We start from the raw sequence: 25,104 nt of genomic DNA on the forward strand, positions 1-25,104 counted from the left end.
TCACTGAGTAAGCTGTACATCAGTGCTGGGGCTTCTCCATTTCTACATCAGGCTTTCCAGTCCCAACTCTTTTGCATTGCCAGCTATCCTGATGGATTAGGACATGCCCAGAAGCCCTTAGAAGGTTCTCCAAGAGGCCACCCTGAGCCTTGGAGCACTGCATAAAGCAAATCTGGAAAAGAAAAAGAAGATAGTGTGGTAATAACAGAGCATGAGATTTCAGAAAGGCCACCATGCTTGTTTTAGCCTCTGGCATATGATTTCCATCAGAATATTCCCAAGGGACTGTGCCTATTGCCCCAATAGGGGTGACCCATCTTCTTTTAGATAAAGACTGTGGTTCTAATTCTGAATACGTCAGCCACTGAAAGTCATCTTTAGCCGTTCTCGCGTTAAGGTAGCATTTTTCCCCTTTAAAAGGCAACAACCTACCACAGGAGGATGAAAACTGAGGCAATTCACTTAACATCCAGTTGATGTTGCAGTCAAGTGATCCCTGGGAAAAGAGATCCTGGCACCTACAACCCACTTAGGGTAATGTGGAGACACCCCTTCCCTCTGATTTGCAGCCCCTGTCTTTACAGGACCGTTGTCTTTGAGTAGCAGGAGAATCCAGTTCTTCAGACGTGCCTTCCTCCCCCTCACTTGTCCCATACCAGCCAAGTCTTCAAAGCAGAGCCCTCAGAGACCTGCATCCATCTGCACAGCAGCTGAGTATTGGTGATGGTGGCAAGGAGTGACTTGCACAGTGAAGTGGGAGAGACAGAACTGATTCTTCTTCTGTTGCTTCAGAGTACAGCTGTTTGCACACCTTTGTGCTGTTGCTTGAGCTGCTTTGGAAGATGGGTTTAGCTGCATTCCAGAATAGCGCTAAACTGTGTCAAAAAACAAGTCTAACTATCAGCTGATAGGCTCTCTTTAAACCCATCCATGCAAAACACTTGCGCAAAACCAGAGAGAGTTTTCACATGGCTAAACCCACCAGTCTAACCATCTGTCAAATTGTGCCCTCTCTACTATTCCTATCTCAATGTCATGTAAACAGAGTGATTGGTGGATGTTTATAAGCCAGTTAGTGATGTTTGGTGGGAGGGAAAAGAAAGAAAACCAAGGGAATCCACCAGTCCCTATACTTGTACATTGTAAACCATGACAGCATGATGTGTGGGTAAGTTTGCTTTATCCTGGTTTATTAGTGAAACTCCGGCTTCATTTATACAGGCTAAATGAAAACAAACAAAGCACATTATGGCTTAATGCAGTATGTGAACCCAGATTTGATTGATGATTCTGCTTTTGGAAGAAATTATGGAAACTGTTGTGCTGAGCTGTTGCATTTAAGCACATGCCACTGCTTACTGTGATTTTATCACAATGTTTAAAAGGGAAGAGATTCCTTTTAAAACAAAATCAGTAACAGATCCAAGATCATTCATTTCTTACAGATGCAGAATAGATTTTGCTTATTAGTCAAATATGCATTGAATAGAGAAAAGTTTTTGCTAAGTCTTCCTGACTGAAAATGGAAGGGAAAAAGTCATTCTCTCAATGTGGGTTGAAATCTTGTCCATGATTTAGGCAAAGCAGTTGGTGACACATTTTCCCCCTTTAATATTTTAAATTGTCTTTAACATATAAACAAAAGAGGAAAAAAATAACTAATTTGTTATTTAAAAAAAATAACACACATTATAAACTAACCAGAAGAAGAAGAAAAAAAGAAAAATAAATGAAAATAAATACTGGATAAATATTTATTAAACAAGCTCAGTTCTTAATAAATTACAACCGAACTACACAAAGTGATTAGACTTTCCCAAAAGTCAATAGAAAGCTAATTCTCACATGGAAAGTGCACATGTTCAGGATTTTAATCAGATGCAGTGGAATCTCTTCACTGGAAAAAGACAGTTTTCTCAGCTGTGGCCCACGTATAGCATATCCAAAGTTCTTCATAGAGATTCTATTTTTTAAATATAATTTAACATCACATTCTCGTCTTCAAACTTTACTTCTCTTTAGTACTCTACCAATATTTATCAATACTCTATTAAGCCATAGGAATATTAAACCAAAACAGTGCCAGCATAAGCTAATGAATGTTTGTCCTATGCAAAATTTTACATTTCCAGCACACAGAACTTGTAACCCAACCACTAATACACATCCTCTGCAATGTCCAGGAAACATAAAAATAAATCTTTTGTTGAATTAATTTAAGATTAATATTGTATGTTACAGATTTTAACAAACTCTTTGTTTCAAATTATCTGCAGATTTCCCATGCAGGTTTCAAGTGTACATAAAAATAGTAATTTTGGGAATCTCCAAAAGGCTTTTCAATAATATTAACAGTTTATGAGCTTCAGAAGGCTGTTGTGTCAGGCCCAAACTGTAAGTTCAAAAGTTATTTTAACTGAATATACAGTATCCCATTCAGCAGATGTAGGCAATCCAGATTCTTTTTGCAAAACATCCATGTTTTAAAACATTGACAGTCAGCTGAGGATGCAAAGTGTTGGTATCATGATGAACTCCAGAAGAAAAAAAATATTTCAGACTTATTATTTAGGATAAAGTTAATTTCTCAGGAGAATTAGGATTGAAATTAATTTTTCTTTCCAACATTATCCAATTATATTTTGCAGCATTTAATACAGGAAAAGCAACTGATTGAATAACTGAAATAAGAACTATGACCCTGCCAAGATATACAAGAGGGCAAATAATTACTTTCTAATTATGTCTGTAATTGTTTTTGAGATAAATTTCTTAAATTCCATGAAGAAAAAGAGGTCAAAATAAAAGCCCAGTGATGTAATTGGAAATGATAAAACATACCTCCACCCCACCTTGTGCTCATATGAAAGTTGTAATTTAGATAAAGAAAATGGGGATTTCACCATCCTAGAAGTACTTTCTCGGTATCTTATCAGTTTGGATCTGGACAACCACTAGGCAGAAGCAGAGATACAGAAATCTTTTCTGCCATCTAATGTTCATCCAGACTTTTGCAGCCCAGATCTTGTAACTGTAATCGGTTTGCAGAACTGTTGCAGACAATGACCTAGTCAGTGAGTAGTTTACTCTGGCATGGTTTTGTTCTGCCCTGAAGTAGAACAGGCTGGGTTTAATCTCTTTAATCAATCTGTTACTTTTCTTTTGCTGCCTTTTTTACTCTTACATTAGGTGTCAGTTCTCTTTTGGCTTAAAGTATGTGCTGAGACCAAAGCTCTTTTGAGAGTTCTCAGTGCTATGTATTATTATTAGATTAGTCATATCCTTATTTGTAAGAAGGATTAAACCTCATTTCTTCTAATTTAATTATGTTCTTATGTGGGAAAGAAAGAAGGAAAATCTGCCATTTCAATTTCTCACAGTGATCGAGAAAGAAAATTAAGTTGAGGCATGGTTGAAAATAAAAGGCTAGATAGATATGAAAAGTGAGCCAGACTGCTCACTTGAGGGAATGATATTAAAGGCCAAACTGAAATACTTTGGCCACATAATGAGAAGACAGGACACCCTGGAGAAGATGCTGATGCTAGGGAGAGTGGAGGGCAAAAGGAAGAGGGGCTGACCAAGGGCAAGGTGGATGGATGATATTCTAGAGGTGACGGACTCGTCCCTGGGGGAGCTGGGGGTGTTGACGACCGACAGGAAGCTCTGGCGTGGGCTGGTCCATGAAGTCACGAAGAGTTGGAAGCGACTGAACAAATAAACAACAACAGATATGAAAATAGGGGCCAGGCCAGAGCCAGAATTGCTGAGTCCTTGTAGCTAATGCTAATGTCAAGTACTAAGAAAGAATTTTTAAAAAATGTGTATGGTACTACACTGTTTTACTGGATGCGTGTCCCTTTCATTCTTAGTTCTCTTTATATGCTACTATTTTATACAAACTGGCTGCATTAGAAATTTTGCATAGTACAGGGACTTTCCCACTTGCATAAGTTTTTTTTTGTTTTTTACTATAACTTCTCACTCAGTATCTCTTATGGTCTCAGAAAGGAGAAGGGCATTTGTTCAAAAAATAAAACTGGCTTGTGTGGGTGTATATTTACTCTTTAGCCCGAGTAAAATGGAGAATTCTATTTTACAACTGTAATCTGCAAATAAACAACATGTGTGTTACTATAGTCATAAATGGAATATGCAATTAAACCTAATTTTCTGTTCAGGACATTTCCAAATGACCAGTCTTTTGGGTTCCCAACCCTTCTGAACTTAGTTTACAATGTATACAATGATTCATTTTTAATTGGACCTCAAGGCTGCTATGAACCTGGCTTTGTTTATGAGTCTGCAGAACTCAGACAACTGAGTTAATCAGCACTTGCCAATGCTGGCTTATAGCAGAGCATGGAGAACTGTCAGCCAATCATTGCTTTTTTGCTGGCCAGTAATTGCTTGCTTGCTGGCCTGCCTCCTCATGTCTTACCTCAACACATACACGTTTCCCCTCTTCACAAAAGTAAGAATAAGATTAGATTTCTGGGCTTATCATGAGGTCATTCCTCTGTTGCCTTCAAAACTCATAATGCTGATGTGCTTTCATTTCTCTTTTTGGGCTTGTTTACCTAATCATAGCATGCTTCAGTGGGATTTCAGGTGGCTGGAGGTAGGGTGGACTAAGAATCACTTCCACTCAGATTACAGCTCATCCTTTAAAGCACAAGGCAGTAATACATTCCATTTCTAAAAGATTCTAGCTTAGAATGGCATTTCTGTGTCCACAAACAAAACGCTTTTCCAGGCATATGACAGTTGCAATCCTGTGTTTGCAAAATTATATGGTCAATGGGGGATCATTTGGAAGGACCCTTATCTGACCCAAGGTTTTCTGGTTGGCAGAAAAAGAAACCAAGCTTTTAAACACAATTTGAAGTTAAGATCCTGGCTGTTTCTGAACCTGACAACCTTACTTTCTTGGCTCAGATGAATGCATGCCCATATACTTCTGGGCCAGGAGCATCTGGGGTTAGGTAGGAGGATAATAACAAAAGCATCACAGTAGCACAACACAAGCCCTACCCCTTTGGTATGTGCAGCATGACATCACATACATGGGCATAAGGAGTGGAGCATTCTGACTGCAAGCTCCTGTGGATGCTTTCCACCACTAACTTCTATTCCTGATCTCTCAAAAGCAACTTGAAAACAATAGATGATTGTCTTTACTTCTGCCACTTCAGAAACACCGAGATAAAAAATTGAAATTCATGGCCCTGTCCCAAGCTTTGGCAAGTCCTGCTGCCATAAGTTATTTGAAGGATCATCTCTTTCCATTCAGTCTGCCCATCCCATCAGGTCCAGCAGGAGAGGTATGTTGTGGGTCCTGCCTCTTAAGGAGTTACATCTGGTGGGACCCAGGAGATGGGCCTTTTCTGCCATGGAGCCCACCCTGTGAAACATCAATCCGTGGTGAGACTAGCTCCATTCATGGCACTTTCCGGAAGGCCCTCAAATGGTGGCTGTGTCAACAGGCTTGGGGATCTCAAGGAACTGGAGGACTGTTGCAATGGCTACACTGTTTGTAATATTGAAGATGCTCTCTTTAGTCTTTCTCAACAATATTGATTTATTATTATTATTATGGACTGTTTTAATGTCTGTTTGTGTGATTGTTTTTTATTGTATGCCACCCAGAGTCATGATTGTGAGATGGGCAGCTATATAAATATGAGGAATAAATAAAAATAAATAAATAAATCTCCCCAGGAACACACAAAAGAGAAAGAAAGGATATCAAAGCAGCTTGGTGCTTTACAAACAGTTTGTTCCATGCTGAAGCAAAGAGGAAAACTGACAGAAACCTGTCAATTTCAACCCTGCCCACTTTACAATTTGTTTACAAAACTGTAAACCCATCATTCCTCTTAGAACATCTGCCACAGTGGCTGAACTTCAATAGTCAACACAATTGGGAAAGTGCTTGCCCCAGACTTTGCAGATCTTCACTACTTCCCACTGAAAGATGGTTTGTGGGTGGTTCCTCTTGCCCCATAGCTGAGCCATAAGTGAATCTGCTCAGTGATTGTAGAGGATGATGGCACAGGGGAATGGAAGTAATCTGGAACAACTCTCACTTCCATCAAGCAGACTATGAAGGAAGTAGTAGAGAAACAGTTACACGCATGGACAAAACACTTCTTTCCCTCTGAGGTTTGTAAGCTAAGATGGATTTTCCACATTAAAGCATTATCATTAAAAACACTCATACCTGTGAGATTAGACTGGCCCCGACTCTTGTCAGCTTTTCAGAAAGCCTTAAAGGCCTGGTTGTGTTCCCAGACATGGGGGTCAGGAGGTTAGTCTGAGCCCATGGGATGTTGTGATTTTTATTGTTGCCTGGATGTAGCGTGTGGTGGCCATTTAGAGAATGAGAGATTATGTATTTATTATTGAGTATATTGTGGTTATTTTGGTTTTTTTTTTTATTGCATTGCTAGCCACCCAGAGTCACTATGGTGAGATTGGCAGTCATATAAATCAATAAATACATAAAGTATGAAGAAATATAAGAATTACTAACACTTATATTTTAACAAATAGGAAATATCTATTCCAATATGACTAAAAATTGGGATAGTTTAGGTCTTTCAAAAATGTAAATAGGTACAGTGTCTTCTAACTCTGAAAGGTCCAAAAAATAACTTACAAATGTTAAGTCATATCATTTCCTATTATTTTATTTACTGACATTTTTTTATTCATAAGAGTGATGGCTAGTACACTGGCTAGACTGATAAATATACAGTTTCGTTTGTATAGGCCAGTTATATTTCTGAGGCCATTTTAAACTAGTAAAAGGTAAAGTATGACTTTGAATCTCCAATATTTGAACAAGTTGAATATTAGATCATTTATAGTTCTGTGGCACATACTTGGGAATATTTTTTCAAGTCTGAGGTTAATTTTTAAACTGCTCAGCCATGCTACATTCCTAAGCCTGACAGTATTTAAGAAACTATAATATACTTCTACATATTTGTGATGTGACCTAGTGCTTAGTAAATATGTAAGAGAATGATAAAATTACTCAAAATACTAAGACTGGTTGTTAATCTCTTATAATTTGTAATTTGAAATTGTCCTATCATGTTATTTGAAACTACTGTTGTTTGTGAACTGTGGTTTATGATTTGTATGTTGTGCAAAGCCAACTAGTTGAAGCTTCTTTGATAAACTATGGTTAGACAAACCATGGCTTAACACAACATTCAAACCAAGTCTGTGAAACTGTCTGGTGTCCTCTGAACTCCATAGATTATACTGGAAAGTTAGTTACATTGGGTAATACCTTGGCTTTCGGTTGAAATAAAAAGACAATATAGTGTAGCAAAAAAATACATATATTAAACCATTAAATCTAACGTTCCTTGTTTGGATCTGCATACGTTTATACATTCACCAAGTTAACTTTCACAGTAGTCTCATTCTCCAATCAGAATTTGTATGACCTTTAACATCTTTCTTTTGAAAAATATGCCATGTGATTATTCAGAAGGTCAGTGCTCAGATGATATAAAATAGTTTTAGTATACACGGTTGTCCTTTTTCTAATGAAAACATATAGAGACTGATTTGATGACAGCTTCAGAAGACGAGATTTGGCATTGGAACAAACTTTTATAGCTAATGTTTATATTTCTAATTTTTCATTGCTTTTCCAAACAATAGAAAGCAATTCAAATTAAAATAGAACATCAAGGGAAACATACTTTGACAGTTGAAGATGCAAAAAACAACAAGACATAGATCTACATCTGTCTATGAAAGGAGCATTATGTACCCTTTAGTTGAAAAATTAGCCCGGATCCAATTTAGTGATAGCTAGAGGAGCATGATTTTAAAAAATGGAACAGACAGATCACAACAAATTGTAACTAAGACTACAGGTATGGTAAGCATGGATTGTATATAGTGTTAGAATCCCTGAGCAGAGAATTATCTCCTTGCCTTAGTAAGTTACCCAGTGTGAAAAAGTGCAATTTATGTTACGGTTATGGTATTTAGAAGGCCAATGACATTTATTTAGAAATATATTTGTATGTATTATAAGTGGTCAAGCCTGAAGGCTCCTAAGATACTTAGGCTGCAACCCTGAAGGATTTGACTGATACAAGTCACAGGTCCCAATGCTATTTGCTCCCTTCACAGATTTAGTTTGCTGCCATTTCTTTCTTTTGTTTTCCTGCTGCTGGTCTTTAGATTTAGCAGAAACAAAACTATTGTCTTTTTTTTTCTCCCTCATTCAGTTAGGCCTGTGGTTTTGGTGGACCAGGAGCTTTGAGGTTCTGAAAATGCACATTTCCTATTCTTCTTTGGAATCAGTACAAGAAATAGGAAGAACCGATCCTTATTACGGTCCCATAATAGCTTCATGGAAGCACCATAAAGGTTAAAAACCATAAGGAAAGAGCTGAATTATGAAAAATTCTGGTGGGAGAGAATACTGACAGCTCAGGTTGTCATTACAATAGTATAAAAACGCCTTACCTTTAATTTGCAACAGCTTATGAAAAGTTTAATTTTGGTGAAAGAAATTGTGGTGAATTCAAAGCCTTTGTTCACAATTTTTTCAGTTAATTAGGTACTTCTCTTAAAATCTTGGCTGAAGGGATAAGTGACAGATGTGGGAAAGAAGACTGCTTGTTTAGAGAGGAGATAATTATAATTTTGGTGGTGTTTCAGTTGAGAGGATTTATACCTGTTCTATTCAATGATTAGTATTTAATGATATTAAATTAGATTGCCATATGGAAAAGTGATGTTAGGTAAACCATTTAAATAACAGTTTAGTTTAGCTTTTATAAGTGAATACTCGTTTATGGCAGCTGGTTTATATATTTAGCAATGATGGTGATCAACTTCCTTATTTATTAGGGCTGGGCCAAGCCTTAAAAAAGAATGTATCATGATCTGTGGAAACATACCTGGGCAGCACATTTCTTCTCAAATGGTTAAAGCAGCTGTGTTGTTTGCAAAGCTTTTCCTGTAATTTGGGGAGATGCAGGCAGAACCACTTTGATCCACTGAAGAATGTGAATTGTACATTGTGTAGTAATAGCTACACAGGCAGGCACATTTGCCTTGAAAATGACATGGCTGCCTTAATGATTGAAAAAAAAGGTACTTTGTGTGCATTCCCTCACATTGTAAATCATCTTTTTCAAAACTTTGCAGAGCCCTAGTATTTATTCCTTAACACTGACCATGATGAATGCTTCTATTTATTGCATAACAAACTGCCAAGTTTATTATAGTAGCAGTAGCACTTTATTGATTAGCCATAAGGCCATGTCAAGAACCTAGTTTGTTATAGATAACAAGTTTTCCTAAACTATATATAAACTATATATTTCCTAAGTAGCAGACAAGAACCAGAAGATGGTGGTGGTGATAGATGTAGCTGTGCCAAGTGACAGCAACATCAGAAAGAAGGAGTATGAGAAGCTGGAGAAGTACCAGGGCCTGAAAGAGGAACTAGAGAGGATGTCGAAAGTGAAGGCCAAAGTGGTCCCAGTGGTGGTAGGGACACTTGGGGCTGTGACTCCCAAGCTGGGGGAGAGGCTCCAACAAATCCCAGGAACAACATCAGAGCTCTCTGCCTGAAAGAGTGCAGTGCTAGGAACAGCTAAGATACTGCACAGAACCCTCAAACTCCCAGGCCTCTGGTAGAGGACCTGAGGTTGAGGAAGACACATACCACCCACAGGGGTGAGAAGGGAATTTTATTTTTTATATATTCTTTAGAAAAAGGTAGCACAAACCTCTTTCTCTAGAGAATAAATTGGAGAATAAGCTTACCTCACTCAGTTTCTTTCTTTCCTTCAGATTTCTGAATGTTTCTGTGCAAGCTTTTAATGGCATGGCTCTTCTGTCGATTTCTGAACTAGATTTCCTCCTCCTCCTCCTCCCCCCCTCCTCCTCTTCCTCCTCCAGCTGAACAGTGGAACAATTGCATCCTGAAGATTTTGTTTTGGCAATCATATTGTGAGGCAGTCACTATGTATCTCTACTGGCAAACCTTATAAAATAAACCTCCAGCATTGGGAGACTGTAAGGCTATGGAAGGTATTTGCTTGTAGGGTGTGGCTTTTGAATTTGGGAGACAGAAGACATTACTATCAAATGATTATTTTCCTTTCTATCTAAAGTAATTATATTTATATATCCTAAATTGCAAAATAGACAATAAGGCGCAGTTGTGCAGATGTCTTCAAATGGAAACATTGTAATTCATTAATGTTTTTCATATTTAGCATTATGCTGCTCAACCTGGAATTTTAAATGCACTTCGCAGAGCTGAACCCAAGTTCTGAATCCTTAATTTTAAATAAATATGATTATGCTATTTGTCACTACAGAAATATCATTATAATTTGAGTATTGCAAACCATAATAAATCAGTTTGATCCCATGTCATATTTAATTACTATGATCTTGGTTTTTCAGCAAAGTATGCCTAAATTCTATTATTCCTTTTATTTAAAAAAAATCTTCAAATTCTACAGAGTAATGTTTAATCTTGAAAGTATTTTAACTATGATGTTTTTCCAGAAAGCCTAACAAAACGCTAAAAGGATGTTTCACTGGAATTTGGAAACCTGCAGGCTCTTTAGTAATTATGTGACAACTTGTTGACAGTTAAGCTGCAGTGAATTCCTCAGACAGCATTTTGTTTTACTGGAATGAGAATATATTTTGTAACAGCAGTTTATAATGGCAAGGCTAATTTTAGTTTCTATGATTCCTTTAATAATCTGGAAGAGTGACAGTGCTTGCAGACCTCTATTTTCATTAATGAAGATAATTGGATTGATGGAAGGGATGACAAATGAGCCAAATCTCCTCACAAGAAGACTGAGCAGCTTTATCTCTGTGCCCTGTTAGAATAAGTCTGCTCCTACAGTATACACCACTACTTTCCCTGTGCTTTTTATTAATGCATTACATTGTTTTTATTATTTTTCTATTGTTAATATTTTTGAAAACTTCAGTGTATTATGCAAATTAGAAGTAACATGGATTGGTATAATTGTCTGTTAAAGCAAGGAGTGTTGCTTGAAGATACTAATTTCTGACAAAGAGTTGGACAGATTGTTCCAAGTAGAATACTGGATATTTTAAAACAGTCAAAAGAATTGTTGCCTTAGCACGGAAAGGGATGAAAAATTCTTATCCTACTGCTATTATTGTTTCCACCTGTGTCATCTGAGTATGGAGCAGTGTGTGTATGGAGCATTACCCCATCTGATGCCATCAGACATGCTGAATTTTGGTTCCCGTAGTTCTTATCCAATATAGCCTTTGATCATGCTGGAACTCCAAAACAGTTAAAAAGTGTCAGTTTGGAAAAGGTTAATTTGGAAAGTGAAGAACAAATTATCCGTAGTATCAAGTCTGACAGAAGGTGAAGCAAAACATATGGATGAGATTGGCCCAGAGAGGTCTCTTATTTCGTGGAAAAAGTGAGACTGTGGCCATCAACCATACCTTTGGAGTTTTGGTTATGGCAGATGCATTTCAGAAGTTAGTGGATCTTTCTCTACCACCCCCCCAGCCCCCATGATTCATATGAATACATGGACAATCTTTGTCTACATGGCTTCTGAAAGTAGTGTCCTTTTCATAAGGAAAAAAAAAACACCTTCATACAGTATTGTACTGGTGAGACACTCCTATCACAATTGAGGTATACATCAGCAAATTACTTATCTACGTCTTGTGTTGCAACCATGGCCTATCTCCACTTGATTTAATCATGGCAGGTATGCTCTGACAATAAGTTTCTGCTGGGTCCCCATGATATTGCTTTTAACTTATCCCTAGTTTATGAATAAGGTAGTCACCTAAAAATAATGTAGAATGTCAAACTAGACTTTTGTTCACCGGTTTCAATTCCCCATCTCCTTGAAGTAAGAAAGTGGTTGCCTGCAGCTAGTTAGCTTCAATTATCCCTCCCCCCACCCCACCAAATCTATTTAGTTGTACAGTCATGTCAGGGTCTGCCTCCTAGTGCCAATTTCTGTTTTGGTATATTCCAATATGTTTATTTCATATTATTTTAACTTAGGAGATGCTCCAATAGGGTGTGAGAGAAAAGGCACACATGCCAGCCTAGAGAAGTTTAAGCAGAGTCCTAAAGTCAAATCCACCCCATTCCTGCTGCAGTGCCCTGACTGATGGTGGTTTTTCCTGCCAGCTGGTGACATGCTGAAAAAGATGGCAGCAAATCAGAAGAGAAGGCTAAACATCTTGCCTACAACAAATAGAACATTCACAAATGCAACATCATATGGCAGTGATTTGAAATATAAAGCAGAAGTAGGATAGGGATTGTCATGGGCATAGCAACTTTTTTGCTGGCATTGTTTGGTGCTGACTCAAGGATGGTGGAGAGCGCCCTATAGGTTTGAGTCTGGGAGTGTACAAGGAGTTATCCATTCATTGCAACACATCCTGAGAAATCACTTTCATCATACTAACTAAATAACAAGTGTCCAAGATAGTCTTCAGAGTATCAGGAAATTTTCTGAGACATCTTTAGAATTTTGTCTATAAAATTTGTACTGAAAAGTCCTTAAGTACTTTTATTCTGTAGCTGGGTGTTGGACCTAAAAACATCATTGTTGTTCAAGAACGAGGAAGTACTTATTGTTCTTCAGTAGGAAATTGTATATTAGAGAAATATATGCATCACAGTCACAGGCCAATTTAAACCAAAACAGATTTAATCTCTCTCTCTCTCTCTCTCTCTTTCTCAGAGAGAGATAGGGCTGGGTCATAAATCATTACTCTGAAATTATTAAAGTCTCCCAAAATTATTATAAAATTTGAAGTCATATATATTTTTAAAGAAAGATATTTTTATTGTTATGTACAGAAAATATCAACAATGCCTGCCTTTACTAGTTTGTTTTTTGCTAATTTCTGATTAAAATGTTTCAAAATCTTAATTCATGACTTCTTACAGTGAACTCAAGTTTCTATTCTATTCATTTAGTGTAATTTATTTTATTCTGCACACAAATTATTAATTTCCTTCATTTATAATTTATGGGGTGTGCTATTCTTAAAAAGAGGCAGTAGTAGATGAACAAAAGGAGATATGTTAAGGTTTCTCCCCAAACAGTTAAACCTTATTTTATTTAATCATACCTTAGAATGATAGATTACATAACACTAATAGAATTTGCATATTAAGGTTTTCCAGTCAATAAAAAGATGTTCAGATGTATTAATGTCACAGTAGTGCCCTGCTAGCCTATTATTACATGACTGTACATTATCTAGTACCCAAAGAAGTAGCTATTTAAAGGAAGACAGTCATGAAATTGAAATAGCTCTCTCCACTTTAGCTGCCTTTCTCAGTCTGGTACCTTCCATAGAGGCTGGGGGTGAGTTGTCCCTCCATGAAATCTCAGCATATGGTCAAAGATGAAGGATTGTGGGAGTTGCAATCCCAAAACCTCTGAAGGGAATTGTTGTAGAGAAACCTGCAGAAAAGGCTTTCAGTTTCACCTGGCTTCTTTGGATTTCCACAGAGGTGAAAAGAAGCCATCTGTATTCTAACATATGTACCTCATGAATGGTGGTAGGACTGTGCAGTGGTTGAATTTTGAAGGCAAAGAGTTTGTGGGTGCTTGAACGTAACACCTCTGTAGCAGTTATAAAACCACTCCTTCCCCCAAGATTATGGGGCTGCCTTCCACAACTACCTTGGGATCTTGGGTTAAGATATGTTCAGAAAGGAAGAAAGGGAGATCAATCATCTTCTCCAAAGGCCTGGGCAAAGAGCCAGGTCTTTAAGGCCCTTTGAAACACCAGCAAGGTGGGAGCTGTTCGAATCTCGAGGGGAGCTTCATTCCAGAGAAGGTGCTGCCTCAGCGAAGGCATGCTTCCAGGGCCCCGACAGGAGGTACTGTTTAATTGATGGAACCAGGAGTGTGCCAACCCTGCCAGATCGAACCAGTTGGGCAAATATTATGGGAGACAGGCAGATAGATTTAACACATACATTTTCATAATTTAATATTTCTGCATTCATTATCTTCTCATTCAATGAAATGTCAATAGCCATATTATTTTTGAAGGAAGAGAAAGTTTATGTGGGATGTTTTGCAAGTGATCTCTTAGTACCCTAGTAGATGAAACTGCATATAGAAATCTCAGTCAACTGGAAAGGCTAACATTTGTTGGCTTCCTGTGGCATTGATTAGGTGTTCTGTGTCATAGCAAAAAGAATTTTGAGAATCAGAAAAATTGAGTTATCTAAGATCTGGACTAGGAATACTTTTTAAAAATGAAGTTAATTCTAGATTTGTGTGCACATGATAATATTGTTTATAAATGTCAAGTTTATAAACTTACATCTGAACACTACTCTGTACAAATGGCATTGTATAGTTTTTGTTAATCCACACAGTGGTTTGTTGGGTTAGTGAAATATCATGTTAATACCTTCAAGATTGAAGTGGGAAATTCTTCATGTGGAAAAAGTATTGTGAACCAGCTACTGCTGAGTATTAGTAGTTTGGCATCATTTCCTGCCTGGAACACTCATTTTTTGAAACTAGTTGTTAAAGGTAGTACAGGAAGGAGTTGTTAAATTCCAGTTCTGCCCACTGGATTGGTAGGCAAAGTGTTCTACTGCAACATTACTTTATACCATAATGTGGTTCGTTTGGTTTTGACTAGGATTATTGTGTGCTCTCAACAATTGTGGTTTATTCTGATTACTGTACCTTGTTTTATCCATAATGGTGTTGCCTAAAGCCTTGATGGAGTTTGGGATTTCTCTGGTAGAGTTTATTCCCTATCCTAGTACCCACTTCTCCCAAGCTCAGACAATTGGAATGCAAAACATGTTCCTATGTTTGAAAATAGATGAGCTACATTTAAAAATTAGGGACCCACTCTGTTTTCTTCCTCCTTCTCTCCCTCTCTTTTTTTAAAATACAGTTAAAGGAATAGGCCTCTTTCAAGATTTCAATATATTATGTATAAACAAATACTTAGGTATCACTTTTGAAAAAAGAGAATTGAATTGTTTTTGTGGTATTCTTTTTTCTTCTTCTTTATAGTAATTGATTTAATGTATAATTGAACAGAAATTGAGGATATGGTGTAAAATTAAGATTTCTGTCTGCCTCCTGTAATCCATGGTTGCAGAATCTAATTTGGTCTGCCTTTAACAACACACACTCTCTCTCTCTTTCTGTCTCTCTCTCTCTGTATAAATAAATAAATTTTTACATTCATGATTAAGGCTAGCTTGAACATACTGTCTCACTAGTTCTCTTCAGTAAGAAACATATTGTATAACCTATTATTTTACAGTGTTGAATTGGAATAGACTCACTTTGTCATTCATATTACTATACAAAAAAAATAGACAAAATATGAAGGAGGAACATAACATTACATTATCCTGTTAAGAGCAGGATATGAGATTTATAGATACAATTGTTCTTAACAATAAACAGGTTATTACGTATGTATAAACAAATAAACACATTATAGTCTTGCAAAATTTTTAAACAATCAACCTCAATTTGAATTCAATTTTACTTTTGTGCTTTAAATTTCAACTTTTGTCTCCACGTGGGAGGTTCCAGTGGTGATGTATTATTCTGACTTTTAAATAAATCTTCTATCTCACTAGTTTTGCTCCTAATAGACACATTCTAGGGAGAAAGGGAAAGAGGGAGAGAGGAAACAGATCTATATATATTTAGTACTATTGAAAGAGATAGTTCACAAAGCATGTTGATGCAAGCAGAACACCCTTCCTCAAAGGGCTGGAGCTGCCTCTACTGTCTGTGCATGCTGGTTTTGTGAAACACATATTTTAAATATTTTGCACAGCCTGATATACATTACACTTAGTTATTCCATATGTGAAACAATACACCATCATTAAACTACAACCCAAACTATAAATAAGAAACACTGTTTTACTGTAGCTAATGGTAATTCAAAAATCTTTTGAAAAATATCTGTCTTCATAAAATATGGACAAAACATTGCAAGTCTTGTTTCTGTTTCATGAAGTATGCGTCTTTATCAACAGGTTTAATTTCTCAATATAGCAAGTCATGTACATACACAGCAAACTGCCACAGAGAAACTCTTCTTGGTATTGAGGTTGAATTGTGTCTTTACTTTTGTGAAGACCATCAACTCTGGATGATGAGCAGAGGTTTTTAAAAAGCAAAAAGACTAAGGGAGGGAGACAGATGACTGTATTATTGGAAGTGGAAGTAGTATTAAGTAGGGTACATATCCATCCCAAACTATGTCAATTTACTCATAGGCCTTATTTGAGTCCTATGGATACATATTTTTTATTTCACACTGGTTTTATGGTCTTTTCTGTATAGAGATTATTAAAGCAGCAGCACCATCTGCTGGCATTTGAATTACCATACAGTAGATTTCAATTGCTCTTGGGAAGAAAGCAATGACAAATCTCGATTAAATAGTTAAGAGCAGAGACATCACACTGACAACAAAGGTCCACATAGTTAAAGCAATGGCATCCCAGTACTAACATATGGCTGCGAGAGCTGGACCATAAGGAAGTCTGAGCGAAGGAAGATAGATGCTTTTGAACTGTGGTGTTGGAGGAAAATTCTGAGAGTGCCTTGGACTGCAAGAAGATCAAACCAGTCCATCCTCCAGGAAATAAAGCCAGACTGCTCACTTGAGGGAATGATATTAAAGGCAAAACTGAAGTACTTTGGCCACATAATGAGAAGACAGGATACCTTGGAGAAGATGCTGATGCTAGGGAAAGTGGAAGGCAAAAGGAAGAGGGGCAGACCAAGGGCAAGATGGATAGATGATATTCTAGAGGTGACGGACTCATCCCTGGGGGAGCTGGGGGTGGCGTCAACTGACAGGAAACTCTGGTGTGGGCTGATCCATGAAGTCACGAAGAGTCGGAAGCGACTGAATGAATAAACAACAAAACAAGATTTCAATTAATAAAATATCAATGAGCTTTTGCATTAAACTGGAACTTCATTCATGTGGCCTAGTAGATGTTACTAAACGACTGATATAGTTGCCTTATATAGTTACAGGATAATACACTTGATAAGAATAAAGGTGAAAATTTGACTGCACAATATCTCTTCTGCCCATTTTCCACTGATTTCCCACTCCCATTGACAACAGATTCTTGTGTCCTATTCCACTCTATTCTTAAAGGTCCCTGAAAACCTCACAACCATCTGTTTCAAAGAAAACCAGATCCTACTCTGAATGTGAGGCGGAGAGAAACCTGTAGCTCAGATACTGCCATTTAAGGATAGTTAATCCTAGCTTGGTTGCCTGAAAATAGTGATTTATGGTTCCTCCCTTCATTTCCCTCCTGTCTTGGACAATGCTGCTCAACATGTGTGTTAAATATGTGTGTGTTACTAAGAGAATGGGATACAGTAGAAACTTGCAGTAGCCAGAAAAGGAAAATGAGGAGGAGACACTCCCAAATGAAGTCTATGAAACACCAAGTAAATAGAAAACCCATTGGCTCGCGTCCAAACCTAGTAATGCTTAGATTATGAAATTGAGCATGTTGTGACTAATTAGCCCTGTTTCTTTTTGATGGACCTATGGTTTGATCTTGAAACTATACATTGTTTCTAAATTTTTGTTTATAAATAAAACAAAATAATCTGTGAGTTGTATCCAGTGATGATTATGTGATACTTTTACTGTTTATGGAAACTTTCATAACAGCATAACAGAACTACACTTCATGTTTGTTTTTATCACTATACTAACGTGGGGTGCAATTCTAGTCTTCCAGCTGGTTCTTATTTAAGTAATCAGTGACAGGTGATGAGTTAGATCACAATGTGACTGTCATTGGGTTGGAGTTGCATATTTAATGTGTATAGTAATAACACTAAGCTTGGCATTTCAATTCTGTCATCCCAAAAAACAGTTTTTCAGTGACATGAACATATATTGATGTTGAGTATATACTAAGAGTTGCTTCCATGATTAATTTATCCTTGCCATGGATGTTTTTTACTCTTTCAGTAAAAAAATGAGCTGGACTGAAAACTAACCTCTTGTAAACACCTTACTAAGAGGAGTGCAGCCATCTTAATGGCAAACTCCCATGCAACAGCAAACTCTAGCACAAACATCCTGCAGTAGGAAGTATCTCAGAGGCATATATGAGCTGAGAAATGTCAGATGGGTACAGCAATAATAGCACCTCTGCTGATTCTGCTAGACATTTTGACAAGCAGTGGAACATCCTGGCCAAAGCCAAAATAATGTTTAAAGGTATTTCTCAAATGCTTTATTTATTTTGTCGGCAACAAAAGTATTAGCAACAGACTGTGCTGATAAGCCTATTTGGCCACATGGGGAGCTCTTTCTTATCCTATCTAATTAGCTAACAGTTGAATTGGGACACAAATTGTATGTGCTGCTTTCCTTTGCAGCTCTCTGAAGATGCATCAGCATCACAGGAAGCATTACCACTGACAGAGATTGGGTTTCTTTTTGATGAGCATTGCCACGTTAAAAATGAGACACTCTGCAGCCCAGGATATTCAATATAGGCATCATGTTTGCTGCACACATACTGTAATGTTTACTTTAGGGAAATTGTTTTGCCACAGTCAGTAAATATAAAATAATGCATCATGGCTATCATATGTATTTTAAAATTTAATGAGCGTTATTTGGATAACTATGATGTTTCCCCACATGCAGTTTTAACTGGCACTTTGATTAACAACACTAGCCTTATCTAATTCCCAGCAAAGAATTGAAACAGTCTTTTTCATTGCTCTGGTTTTAGATTAAAAATATTTTTCCTCCTTAAACGAATAGGATCCTGACACAGTAAAAAGATACGTTAAATCGGTTTTGCTTTGTAGTCCTTTTTTGGAATAATTGAGTCAGGCAATTTCCTTCTTGGTGTTTCAAGAGATGTGAATATATTCAGAAATCAAATCAAATCAAGCATAGTTATGGTCTTAAATCAGAATACAGTCAAAACTGTACTGTCAAACAAATGTAATCATGCTGTCTTCCCTCTGGTATTCTTGTTCCAGTTTTGTCCACCACTAATTTTAAAATCTCAGGTCCAAAAGGTTTTTGCCTGCCATGGACATAATGGTTGGTGTGATACCTTTGTTGTGATTATGGTGTGGGTACAAAAATTCACAGAGGTAGCTGTCAATCAGCCAAAACAAGTGGAATTAATCAATTGGTGTGTGAAACTTACAGGTGGGAAAAAAAGGAATAAAAAGGATGGGAACAAACAAAGTGGAAGGAGATTTGCAAAAGGCTGAACTGGTGCAAAGCTGAATTGATACAAGACTGAAATGGTGCAGAGGTGAAACTGTGTCAGGGTAGATGCAAAAGTCAAACTTTTGCTTCTTTCAGCACCCTAATTCATGCCTATTTAACATCAGCAAGTAACACAGAAGGGAAGTGGAACAACATCAGAGGAAGATGAGGTGGGGATGGGTATGCACTTGCCAATGAGGCTAGCACTGTTTGTTTTGAGGCACTGTAGATGCTACAGGATAGTGTTGATTAATCTGGTCAACCAATTTCAAAACTGCATTTCTTTTTTTTTTCCCCTGAGGCTTTAAACTAGTCCTAGGGAAATCTTTATTTCTATGATCTTAGTTATGATTTTTTCCCCTTCTAGCAAGCAAAAGGTGTGGATGGATAATAAATCTTTACAGTTAATTTCCTTTTACACAGAAAATGTGACTAAGAGTTAGGTCTCAACAGCAGAGAATGTAGAACAAAATTAAGGTGTATAGAACACTGAGGATGATAGTCTTTCTGCTGATGCCCCTTTAACTAATGCACATATTGTGCAGATTTTAACTACTTCCATTTGGTGACTTATTTATTTATTTATAAATTTATTCACCACCCATCTCCCCCTCGTGGGGGACTCTGGGCGGTTTACAATAAAATACATATCCTTTCATTCTCTTGTATTCTGAAAACTTGCCTATGAAGTATTCTTTTTATTTGGAGTACAAGAAAGTCTAGGTAGGTTGCTAATAATAAACAAATGACTAATTTGTATATTGTCTGTGCATGACTTAAAGTAATTCTGCGTTAAGGAATTTAGGATCAAATAATGGCATTTGAAGCATTTCATTTGCCTGTTTTGTATTTTGTTTCACTGTGCAGCTGCACACGCACTTATTTTTTATCATTGGGAGTACCATATGGAAAGAAAGTTTGAACTATTTTTGCTGATTCCGTTTTTTAAAAAGAAAAGGAAATGAAGAGCATGCAAGTTACTATCTAAGAAAGAAGACTGTTTTTGTGTCATACGATATCACTAAATAGCTAGTGGGTAAACACTGGAGAAGAGGAAATGGACCTTGATTAAGTAAGTTGAGTTTAATCTCACTGAAATAATGTTTTATTGTGAATAAACTGGAGATTGTCCTCATTCCACTTTTAAAAGAGCGGTAGTAATCAGCTGCATAATGCCAAACATGCTTGAGCTTTAGCCTGCCTAATAAAAATTCTGTCTTGAAACTGATTTTAAGCCTTGGCTTAGTGCAGTATATTGTGCTAAACTGCCAAACAGGTTTGAGTGAATGTAAAGTTTAGGATTCAGAAGTGTAAATGTATCTTTAGTATTTCTCTAGGGCAATATACTTTCCAATAGATAGTAATACAATGTCTTTTTTGCAAATAGACTGGCAGTTTCATTTTATTTCAAGGGATTTATTTCATAGTCTTTTAGTTACTTCTGATTAGACATCACCAAAGCAACTTATGTTATTAAACAACAGAGCATTCAAACCACAATAATCAATATATTAAACAATAACAGCACACAGAAGGTAAAAGAATAGAGGCCAAGTATACATGAAGAAATGTATACTCCCATATACATCTACATACCTCCATCATTATTATCTAAGATCAATGTAGCCCTGCCAAATGAGTAAGCTACATTGGTCTCAGTTAAATCTTTTATTCTTCCAGACATTTAGAAAACTATTTCAATATTTTTTATCACTTTTCCCCATTGAATTTGTTTTTGTTCTTATTATCAGCTTCTTCTTAATTACTGTATGTATTTTACGTTTTAATTTACTTATACATTTTCTTTTTAAAACTTACTAATCAGGCAAATAATGAAGTAATGATTTTATACTATAAGTTTGTTCTGCCCCAAACATAACTAATTTGATTTTATGTTTTGTTTTGGCCAACAAACATGAACTTTGCCTGTTTTGCCAGATGGCTTTTGTAGTGATTTGTAGCATGTCATAGGGAACCTGGGAAGTCATTCACCTTTGTGGGAAAGAGAGATTTAATGTTGCTCAAAAGGGCACAAAAGAATCAGGGTAAACTCTGCATGTGCTTATACCTAGTATTGATAAACATGTTTGTACTATGAAAATAATATTGTAGCCAGATTTGAAGCTTATGCAGTTTGCCCTTGGTACCACTGCTGATTGGATTTTCACAAACATAAATCAGTTAGCACATAATATTACTGAGTTTACACTGACTCAAGAAGTTTCCATTTCTTTAGAAATTGACTAATATATAAGATCTTCAGCAAAGGATCGTTACCTTGTCGTGGTGCTGGAGCTTGAGCACCTCAATGATGCCATGAGCTAAACCATGAAGGGCCACCCAAGACGGGAAGGTTGTGACAGAGAGGTCAGACTAAATGCGATCCCTGGGGAAGGTAATGGCAGCCCACCCCAGTATTCTTGCCGTGAAAACTAAATGGATCAGTACAACCAGAGATATGTCGGTATACCATCGGAAGATGAGACCCCCAGGTCGGAAGATGGTCAAAATGCTACTGGGGAGGAACAGAGGATGAGTTCAACTAGCCCCAGACGTGATGACGCAGCTAGCTCAAAGCCGAAAGGATGGCTAGCGGCCGACGGTGCTGGTGGTGAACGGCGAATCCGATGTTCTAAGGATCAACACACCAGTGGAACCTGGAATGTAAGATCTATGAGCCAGGGCAAATTGGATGTGGTTATTGGTGAGATGTCAAGATTAAAGATAGACATTTTGGGCGTCAGTGAACTGAAATGGACTGGAATGGGCCACTTCACATCAAATGACCACCAGATCTACTACTGTGGACAAGAGGACCACAGAAGAAATGGAGTAGCCTTCATAATTAATAGTAAAGTGGCTAAAGCAGTGCTTGGATACAATCCAAAAAACGACAGAATGATCTCAATTCGAATTCAGGGCAAGCCATCTAACATCACAGTGATCCAAATATACGCCCCAACCACAAATGCTGAAGAAGCTGAAGTAGAGCAGTTCTATGAGGATCTGCAGCACCTACTGGACGACACGCCTAAAAGAGATGTTATTTTCATCACAGGAGACTGGAATGCTAAGGTGGGCAGTCAAATGACACCTGGAATTACAGGTAAGTATGGCCTGGGAGAACAAAACGAAGCAGGACATAGGCTGATAGAATTTTGCCAAGACAATTCACTCTGCATAACAAACACTCTCTTACAACAACCTAAGAGACGGCTTTATACATGGACTTCACCAGATGGACAACACCGAAATCAGATTGACTACATCCTTTGCAGCCAAAGGTGGCGGACATCTGTACAGTCGGTAAAAACAAGACCTGGAGCTGACTGTAGTTCCGATCACGAACTTCTTCTTGCACAATTTAGGATCAGACTAAAGAGATTAGGGAAGACCCACAGATCAGCTAGATATGAGCTCACTAATATTCCTAAGGAATATGCAGTGGAGGTGAAGAATCGATTTAAGGGACTGGACTTAGTAGATAGGGTCCCGGAAGAACTCTGGACAGAAGTTTGCAGCATTGTTCAGGAGGCGGCAACAAAATACATCCCAAAGAAAGAGAAAACCAAGAAGGCAAAATGGCTGTCTGCTGAGACACTAGAAGTAGCCCAAGAAAGAAGGAAAGCAAAAGGCAACAGTGATAGGGGGAGATATGCCCAATTAAATGCAAAATTCCAGAGGTCAGCCAGAAGAGAGAAGGAATTATTTTTAAACAAGCAATGCGCGGAAGTGGAAGAAGACAATAGAATAGGAACAACAAGAGACCTCTTCCAGAAAATTAGAAACATCGGAGGTAAATTCCAGGCAAAAATGGGTATGATCAAAAACAAAGATGGCAAGGACCTAACAGAAGAAGAAGAGATCAAGAAAAGGTGGCAAGAATATACAGAAGACCTGTATAGGAAGGATAACAATATCGGGGAGAGCTTTGATGGTGTGGTCAGTGAGCTAGAGCCAGACATCCTGAAGAGTGAGGTTGAGTGGGCCTTAAGAAGCATTGCTAATAACAAGGCAGCAGGAGACGACGGCATCCCAGCTTAACTGTTCAAAATCTTGCAAGATGATGCTGTCAAGGTAATGCATGCTATATGCCAGCAAATTTGGAAAACACAAGAATGGCCATCAGATTGGAAAAAATCAACTTATATCCCCATACCAAAAAAGGGGAACACTAAAGAATGTTCAAACTATCGAACAGTGGCACTCATTTCACATGCCAGTAAGGTAATGCTCAAGATCCTGCAAGGTAGACTTCAGCAGTTCATGGAGCGAGAATTGCCAGATCTACAAGCTGGGTTTAGAAAAGGCAGAGGAACTAGAGACCAAATTGCCAATATCCGCTGGATCATGGAAAAAGCCAGGGAGTTTCAGAAAAACATCTATTTCTGTTTTATTGACTATTCTAAAGCCTTTGACTGTGTGGACCATAACAAATTGTGGCAAGTTCTTAGTGGTATGGGGATACCAAGTCATCTTGTATGCCTCCTGAAGAATCTGTATAACGACCAGGTAGCGACAGTAAGAACAGACCACGGAACAACAGACTGGTTTAAGATTGGAAAAGGAGTACGGCAGGGCTGTATACTCTCACCCTACCTGTTCAACTTGTATGCAGAACACATCATGCGACATGCTGGGCTTGAGGAATCCAAGGCTGGAGTTAAAATCTCTGGAAGAAACATTAACAATCTCAGATATGCAGATGATACCACTTTGATGGCTGAAAGTGAAGAGGAACTGAGGAGCCTTATGATGAAGGTGAAAGAAGAAAGTGCAAAAGCTGGCTTGCAGCTAAACCTCAAAAAAACCAAGATTATGGCAACCAGCTTGATTGATAACTGGCAAATAGAGGGAGAAAATGTAGAAGCAGTGAAAAACTTTGTATTCCTAGGTGCAAAGATTACTGCAGATGCTGACTGCAGTCAGGAAATCAGAAGACGCTTAATCCTTGGGAGAAGAGCAATGACAAATCTTGATAAAATAGTTAAGAGCAGAGACATCACACTGACAACAAAGGTCTGCATAGTTAAAGCAATGGTGTTCCCCGTAGTAACATATGGCTGCGAGAGCTGGACCATAAGGAAGTCTGAGAGAAGGAAGATCGATGCTTTTGAACTGTGGTGTTGGAGGAAAATTCTGAGAGTGCCTTGGACTGCAAGAAGATCAAACCAGTCCATCCTCCAGGAAATTAAGCCAGATTGCTCACTTGAGGGAACTATATTAAAGGCCACATAATGAGAAGACAGGACAGCCTGGAGAAGATGTTGATGCTAGGGAGAGTGGAAGGCAAAAGGAAGAGGGGCCGACCAAGGGCAAGGTGGATGGATGATATTCTAGAGGTGACGGACTTGTCCCTGGGGGAGCTGGGGGTGTTGACGACCGACAGGAAGCTCTGGCGTGGTCTGGTCCATGAAGTCACGAAGAGTTGGAAGCGACTAAATGAATAAACAACAACAACAATATATAAGATGTTGCTCGGTTTTGTCTATCAGACATTTTATGATAGAAAGCTCAGCGGGGTATGTGTATCATAAAATTTAAATCAAGGCTATTTTTTGCACTGAGTTGATCTGTGAGATAAATATTGTATATATTTTTAGTGATCTAATTTTCAATATTCTCCACATTTGTCTGAATTTTATGACAGTACCTCACATTGTCAGTGTTATTTTTGCAACATAACACATATAATGGCTGGATTCACACATAGTGTTAACACATTATTTCTTTAACCAAGGTTTATGCAATAATTCACAGCTGGCTGAGTGGCAC

The 25,104-nt window shown here is 37.7% G+C and overlaps 1 protein-coding gene across 3 annotated transcripts in view; it reads left to right on the plus strand.

The window, feature by feature from the left end:
* The window catches only part of TMCC3 (transmembrane and coiled-coil domain family 3), a 72,037-nt gene that overhangs the window by 38,181 nt on the left and 8,752 nt on the right, over window positions 1–25,104 (plus strand). The window contains exon 1 of one of the 3 annotated variants that reach the window (XM_063308896.1): window positions 20,326–20,405. The exons of the other annotated variants lie outside the window; for them this stretch is intronic. The gene's annotated coding sequence lies outside the window, so the exon portion shown is untranslated. Of the gene's footprint in view, window positions 1–20,325; window positions 20,406–25,104 lie in introns of those variants that run through there. 3 annotated transcript variants of the gene reach the window in all.

Source organism: Candoia aspera, chromosome 7 (genome assembly GCF_035149785.1).
Source record: "Candoia aspera isolate rCanAsp1 chromosome 7, rCanAsp1.hap2, whole genome shotgun sequence".
In the NCBI taxonomy this organism is placed as follows: domain Eukaryota; kingdom Metazoa; phylum Chordata; class Lepidosauria; order Squamata; family Boidae; genus Candoia; species Candoia aspera.